Source organism: Artibeus jamaicensis, unplaced genomic scaffold (genome assembly GCF_021234435.1).
Source record: "Artibeus jamaicensis isolate MK-2021 breed Jamaican fruit bat unplaced genomic scaffold, CSHL_Jam_final contig_1621, whole genome shotgun sequence".
Lineage (NCBI taxonomy): Eukaryota > Metazoa > Chordata > Mammalia > Chiroptera > Phyllostomidae > Artibeus > Artibeus jamaicensis.
In genome coordinates this window covers 42,612-50,918 of record NW_026521315.1, presented here as the reverse complement: position 1 = coordinate 50,918, position 8,307 = coordinate 42,612, and the positions used below count along the sequence as shown (strand labels likewise).

The 8,307-nt window shown below is 35.8% G+C and overlaps 1 pseudogene; it reads right to left on the bottom strand.

The window, feature by feature from the left end:
- Positions 1 to 1,229: 1,229 nt before the first annotated feature.
- LOC119048252 (uncharacterized) lies at positions 1,230 to 1,331 on the bottom strand (annotated as a pseudogene).
- Positions 1,332 to 8,307: the final 6,976 nt, after the last annotated feature.

Genomic DNA, 8,307 nt, shown 5'->3' with positions numbered 1-8,307 from the left:
CAGACTTGGGTTCTAATGATCAAATAAATTTGAACCTAACAGACTCCCTCACTGTAAGGCTGCCCTTCTACTCATGTACATTTAGGTTTTATTTTAAACTAGTTCAAGATAAAATGTCAAGATAATTAATGTATACCATACAGTCTGATATATAGTAAATGCATAATACTTATTGGTAGAGTAAAACAATTTATGAACTTGCTTCTGTTTGAAATATATCTAAAATACTACAGTTTACCAGAATCAACACAAGAAAGAGAACCATGTTGCTTTTTTATTATTTTTACTATGGGTTTTTTAAAGCAAATAGAATATAATTAATCACAATGTAGTACCAGTTTTCCATTTTAACTTGGTTATGATCTGACATGCTGTATAACTTCTCTGGATTTGTCAATGCATGAAACAATGTAGATTATATTATGATAAACAGAGTTAGAGATGAAAGAGAGAGAGAGAATATTAAAGATAAAAATGAAAAGGTGGTTATGGCAGAAACACTGATGGTTTTCATCTGCTCCCTCACTATCTGCTTTCTTAGGAGAACATTAATTCTAGTGTCATAATACCTGGTTTTAAATCATACTCAGTTCAAGTTTTCAGTTGATCTGAGGTAAAACCTGAGAAATTCCATTTTCAAATAGTTCTCAAATGGTGCTGATGCTGCTGATTCAGAGAACTCAGTTTAAGAACAACTATTCTAAGTTAGTAATAGTAATTCCAATGCTATTCAGGTAGTAGACATCTGAATATTTATACATATGAGTTGATAACTGTTTCCATTCTAATTAGTAATGTTCTGGCCTAAATAATAGATAACCATGCTATACTAGCTGTTGAATATTTAAATATAAATCTAAATAATATAAATTTTCTCTTGATTGGCTTAGAAGTATTTATGAAGTTTAATTCTGGACAATAAGTAATGAGAATAGTTCTAATTAGAAATTAGGAAAACATTAATTTAAAAAAAAACATGGGAAGAAAGGCACTTTTTGCAGGATTTCGTTATTTTATGTGTGTGGGGCACCTGGCAATAAGGAAGCTACCTTTGTATTAAAACAGGAATACACTTAAGAGAATAGGCCATTTACTGCAAAAGTCTGAGCAGAAATGAAGGGACCTGGGCCTTGATGATATTGTTGAGAAGTCTATTTCAAGAAATATCTAATTTTTATATATCTTTTTATGCCAGATCATATGTGTTTTTATATGTTAAGGCTCTTTACATAGTTTTCCTTCCTTTGCAGCCAAAATTATCCTAAGTCATTAGTTTAAACTGATAAGAACAGATACTATACTTGATCTTAGCCAAAAGGCTGAGAAGCAATTAAGTCATTAGTTTAAAAATAATTAACAGCACATTCATTACAAAAATTATACTCATTCAATGATTGCAAATGTTGTGTGATTTTTTATCTCCTTGGATTGAAAAGAAAAACAATTTGGAAAACATATTCTCAATTGCTTATTTTGCTCTGTTTCAGCCAAAACAATACTACAGTTCTTTTCATCTTTCTTTTCTTCATTTTCCCTCCTTTTCTTTTTCTTCCTTCCTTCCTTCCTTCCTTCCTTCCTTCCTTCCTTCCTTCCTTCCTTCCTTCCTCTCTTTCTTTCTTTCTTTCTTTCTTTCTTTCTTTCTTTCTTTCTTTCTTTCTTTCTTTCTTTCTTTCTTTCTTTCTTTCTTTCTTTCTTTCTTTCTCTCTCCCTGTCTTTCTTTCTCATTATTCTTTTTTAAGCATGGGTAGATTTGGTGTTTTTTCAGCAACAACCAACTGGCCTGTCTTTGAATACATTATGTATGGCTTCCTTAGCACCTTCCAAATTTAAATTAATTTAATCCAAATTTTTAATATTTTTTAAAATTAAGAGTATCAACAATATTAACTTGTAATTAAATATGCAGAAGCACAGTACAAACCCCCATCACAAATTTTGGAAATAACTCTCCAGTTGCTAGAGTGTTCCCCTAGGTAAAAATGTTGCTTCCAACACTCAATACTTCATATAAACCAGGCAATTGACGTTTGTCCTACCCAAAGCCACAGGAGAGCCTGTGTAAAAGGTCAAGCCACACAGCTTCCTAGGTTATGTCTCACTGGTCTGCTTATCATAATTGTCCACAGAACATGATTTATAAACTAAAACTCAGTGAGGAAGAAATATCTCATCAAGAGACTATGTATGACATTACATCTGCCTTATTTAATGTTTCCTTGGGGGAAAACTTACCTTTGTAAATTGTGCCTTCTCTCTGAGTGCACCCACTGAGATACTCCTATTTTCTTATAAAGTGGAGAAATTTGTAATTTGGCACCAGACTTACTAGGACCTACTTGGTGTGACTTCCTTCCTATCCAACATATTCAAAATCTCCTAATGTCTATTTCCCCACTGGCTCTGTTTTTCTGATTTTCTGCACTTCACTCAGTCATATCAGTCTTCTTTTTGAGATCTTGCCTTTTGTTTTTGTTTTATAACATTGATCTCCATTCATTTTTTTCATACATTATATTACCAGATATAGACCCATCTTTTTTTTTTAAGATTTTATTTATTTATCTTTAGACAGAGGAGAAAGGAGAGAAAAAGAGAGGGCAAGAAACATCAATGTATAGTTGCTTTTCACGTGCCCCCTACTGGGGACCTGGCCTGCAACCCAGGCATGTGCCCTGACTGGGAATCAAAGCAATGAACCTTTGGTTCACAGGCCAGTGCTCAATTGATTGAGGTATAGCAGCCCCAGGACACCCAACTTTCCTTCTCACATCTTTAGTAGTAGTTAAACTCAAGTATATATTTGATATTCTTTACCTCACTCTACCCCGTCCTATAAGATTATAACTTTTATTAAAGAAAATCTTGTTTTTAAAGATTTTATTTATTTACCTTTACAGGGGAAGGGGAAGAGAGAGGGAGAGAAATATCAATGCATGATTGCCTCTCATGTGTCCCCTGATGGGAACTGGCCTGCAACCCAGGCATGTGCCCTGACTGGGAATCAAACTGCGATCCTTTGATTCACAGGCCCATGCTCAATCCACTGAGCTACACCAGCCAGGGCTATTAAAGAAAATCTTGATCTTATACCCTGATCTTCCTTGCTCTGATATTTTGATCATCTTCATGGCTTCTGTTCTGAGAGTGGTGCTGAAATATCTTTTTAAGATCAACCCAGTTACCATTAGAATTCCTGAGCAACCTTGTTTGATAGAGATCAGGATTTCTAAACATGGGACTATGCAATTGCTTTAATCATCTTTGAGCATGCAATAATGTCATTAAGCTACTTTCTTTCTTAATCAAAGAAGATTTAGTACATTCTATATCAACAGTCTTCATAGTCATAAGCTAAATATCTATGAGGACTGTGTCAAAGACGAAACACATTACATAAAAGCTGGCCCCATACAATTATGATGAAAATTCTTATTGCCTATGAACTTGGCCATCATAACACCCTAGTGTAATAAAATCAAAGAATTAATCTCCTGACTACATCCTATTCAAGACTTTGCGGTTTACATAACATGTCAGTGAGCAACTTCTGCTCAGTCATGAGTATAACTATGTTAATCATTCCTTTAGGAATCCAACTGGTAGTCTAGGAATTACTGAAGCAACCTTCCTACTCTAAACTACCTAAGGTGATAAGAAAAGTATGTACAAAATTAATAATTTTTTAATCAAAGTATTATAGGAGCATCATTACCAGGGCCATAGCAACTAGAATTTTTTGAGTAAAAGCAAACCAGTTTACCATCCTCTTCAGACTCTTGTTAGCATTCAGATGTCTGTTGTCATCAATCACCTCCTGACCTCAAATACTTCCCATTTCCCCCTTCCCCTGACACAAAAGAAGCCTGAATTCTGTACTTGCTCAAGACGGTTCTTTAGGACATAAGTCTGCCATCTTTATGGCTTGCTGGCTTTCCAGATAAATTCACTTCTCCTTAGCCCAACATCTTCTTACTATATTATTGGTACAAGTGGGGTTCTTGCAGTATTGTGAAGAAAGAAATTTCCTAAGACCCATATGGGAGGAGGGGCTGCATGGGGTTCCACTCCTGACTTCCTAATGTCCCATCTCTGTCTGTCTCACCAAGGAAAAGGTCCAATCTTATCTTCAGTAGGACTAGAATAAAGGTCACTGTCCAGATGTTCTGCTCCATATTAAAGCACAGTCCAGTCCAGCATCCAGCCAGCTGAGTGTGTGTCAGTTCATTGCTGCACTGTGTTATTTAGGCTCCCTCCTGGGAGAAAGAGAGAGAGAGAGAGAGAGAGAGAGAGAGAGCGCACTTGTTTGTTCCCCTGGGATTATACTAGGTTGGTCTTGGAAAAGCCCAGAAGTTTTTACAAATTGGGTAATGAACTTCTCAACTTTTCATAGGTCTGCCCCTTGGTTTGACTGACAGGCCTTTATGATCCAGCACCTCCCTGTGTACCCACAACCACTGGGTACTAGAGTGGGAAGGGAGGAGTATTTACCCCCCTGGCAGAGCAGTGCTATAATCCCCTGCAGTGTGAAGCTGTAGCTTTCTGGTAAAGCAAGCTGGTTTATGTTCCCCGGTTTATTAAACTCAATGTCTAATTCTCTTTGCTTCCCTTTCCTTATAAACAATTAGCTAAATACCAACAGTAACAACTAGACTCAGTACATGTATTGTGGCCAGCAGCATAAACTTGCACTTGGCTATGATAATGCAACACCTTATACAAATGATTACCATTGTGTTACAATTGTCTACGGCATTTAGTACACTAATAGCTAGACAGCTTTGTATCCTAGTAGCTCTGGAGAACACAATTTATCACCCCCAAATATGTCTGTTTGGCATGTTTATTTTAGGCTGTTAATTAAAAAAAAAAAAAACAGCAGAGAGGAGAAGCTCTGAAAACTAGGTAGAAGTTACTTCTTGTGAAAGGTATTTACATTGGTAAAGGGAAATCTGCATTGGTAAAGGCTTCCCCTCTCTGTACAGATAAGAGGAGGTGACTTTACTCTAGAAGCTCTTATTAATGCAGAAGGCAAGGACTTAAATTTGTTTACCAACCTTTTGCTTGTTTACCATGCTTTTCCTGGTAAATTCCCATTGTGTTATGATGTTTTAATTAAATTAATTTGGAGTTGGTCCTTATATCTCTTAACTTGGTTCTTCTCTACGTATTCGTTAAAGTTGAACACTAAAGGTAAATGCAGTTGGGCACCAACATTTACCTAATAATCACAGTAACTATTACCGAACTCTTCACTTCAGAATGTCACCATAGAACATCCAAATAAAATTGAGTGGGTTACTTTAATATACAATTTTGAATTAACATGTAGCCCCAGGACTCAAATCAGTTTCTTCATAACATGCTCCATAAACTGCAGCTCTTCCCATTACATCTATCAACACCCTGACCAGTAAAAAACACTGTCTAGGCTCTGACTAATGGTGCCAAGGTATGAGTTTCCTTAACTTAAAGTTGTGTCCAAGCTCCTGAGCTTTAAAGCAGAATGAACCCCTGGCCACATCCCCACAAAACCAAAACAAGAGGTGCCAGAACTGATCTTAAGACATGAAATCATGATTTATTGCCCTTACCTCACTCTTAACCCATTAATTCCACCTTTGGGTCTTGTAATTCTTGAGAAAGGACATACCTATTGAGAAGGGTTTCTGGTGGCTAATTGGGTTCAAATTTAAAAACATAGTGTAGCAGCCAATTATAAACAAAGAGTTTTCACAGAAGCCCCACTTTAGGAAGAAGCCTGCATGAAATGGCATGCCTCCTGCACTGAACTGCCTATCTGCACTGTGTTCCTGACATCTGAGCCAATCTTTATAAAGGAGTTCCTGGAATTGTATTCCAGCGAATAGGATGGAAGCTTTACCTGTCCAATTAAAACTGTGCAGCTGTAACCTCATTAGCATCTTCACCTCAGAGTCAGAAGAATCCCATTCTGAGCAATCAGGACAGTGCCTCTTGAACCAATCAAAATATGTGGCTTTGGAGTTCAAATTTGCAAGAGAACAAACTAATCAGGAGCTGGGTGGGGACTTCAGCTTGTATAAGACAGCTCTTCTCTGGCTCATGGATGTGCACTTTACTTTCCACCAAAGATGAAAGAAAGACTGTTTCCCTGGCTGGATGACACAGAAGATGAAAGAGGAAACATATCTCATCAGACCAGAGTGGACAAGGGCAGGGTAGAGTGGAGCAGACTGAAGCAGAGCACACAGAGCAGAGCAGAGTGATATGGCCCAGGGCCATCTCACAGCTGCGCTGTCTCATAATTGAACTCTAACACTACTGAGTTATTCTTACAGCTATGTTGTGTCATCATTAAGGTGTTTGTACTGGTGATTCCCGTTGGTTTTGAATAGGCACCAATGATCATCAGTTAACACCCAAACCCCTCAGTAATGACAGCTTATAATTTTTGCTCTATAAAACCCCTTGCCTATAATCTATTGAGGATTTGGGTTTTTCCAACACAAGCTGCCCCTTCACCATTGTGTACTGCTATATAAGAAATGGCATCTTCTTCCACTGCACCATGGTGCCAGCATAATTGGCTGTCTGGATCTCAGGTTGGATAAACTCTGTGCTTGCTTACACTCACCTGTAGAGAATTTTTATAAAAACATATTTGAATTAAACAGAGGATATACCTGGAAGCAAGATTTCCACAGACTGAAAAAAAATATTTTCAAGGATAACAGTTTTCACTTTCTTTTATTCATTGGAGATTAAGTAGGTAATGAACGTCACAAAGATTACATGAAGGTGGAAGAAAGAAAAATGGGGGTTGGATTACAGGTTAAGATCACGTGCTCTCTGAGGGCAGTCGTGCTTTACAATGAGAGGTCTGAAAGCATTGTCATGTATGGAAAGAAGGGTCTGCAAAGAGACATCAAAGGTACATTCACCCAGATGCACAGGAATGATGGACAGGGCCAGAAATGACGGACAGAGCTTTGCTAAGGCAAAGACAATCCATTTAGTAAAGAAGTTACTTGCTTCTGGTAAAAGTACCCACCATGGCCTCCCCAGTTAGGAGCTGAAAATAAGATCACCCTGTGAGGTTACTTTTCATAGAACCCCTTTCATTTTTGTCCATAAGAAACATCATACATAATATTTATATGTTAATTTTAATACTACACATTTATAAGAAATAGAATATTAACTTATTTGTTTTTAACTGGTTATGAAAAAGTCTAAATTAATTATATTAGACTTTAATTTTAATCTTTATTTAAATAATGTTAGCGATCTATGTCCCGAGTATATTCTACAATATATGCATAATTTTTATATTCCTCTAAATCATATTAACCAATTTTCTTGTATTAGGATATTTTGTCAAACTCTTTTATACTTTGATAATAACAATGGTTGTCTTTGTTAATCATATTAGGTTGGGCTAATGTTCCATAAATGAAATGAACCAAATCTCTGGGGACTTGGAGTTTCAGCCGATGGTTGCTGATGCCGATTCAACAACAGAAACCCCCACTTTGGGGGGCTGTGAAGAAGAGTACTTTACTTTGTGCAAATAGCTCAATAGCAGTTTGATAAAAATATATTTGTGAAATCATAAAATCATCTTGTGTATTTTACTGAAAAATATATACTGAAATGAAATTTAAACGACTTCAATGACTTCAAGGTCTAGCAAGATTTTGAAAGAAGGACTGAAGAAAATAGAAAGAAGAAAAGAAAAAGAAGGAAGAAAGAATAATCGGCTAATCATATTTGTAATTTGATAAATTATTAAATACCTCATTGGTATATGTTTCAGTGACTTATAAAATATCTCCTAAGTTACCAAGTCATTTTTGCAAGTGAGGGAATTTCTAATTCCTTTACTTTAATAAGGTTAAAGGAGGAAGTAATAAATTTGTCAAATGACCTGTCATTAATAATAACAAATAATGATAGATAACAATGAGAATTTTGGCACATACCTCAGAAGAGGAGAATTCAGTGTTCTGCTCATAAAAATACAAAATAGAACTTCTTTCTTTTTCACTTATGTATTAACATGACCACGTTTTCTTAGCATGTACATTAATAAACAGGAATTATAGAAATGCAGCTTATGCTAAATCCTGTTTTATTCTAGCTAAAAATAATAATTATGTGTACAAGCACTATAGAAAAATACAAGTCCCCATTATCTCACAAAAATATTTAATAATTCTTAATAAGGTATATAGAGTAACTGCAAAATTCTATGATATATTTGTATTGGTTTTAGCAATTAAATTTCAGAATAATTATAGTTATAATTTAATTTTAAAACTAACTTAG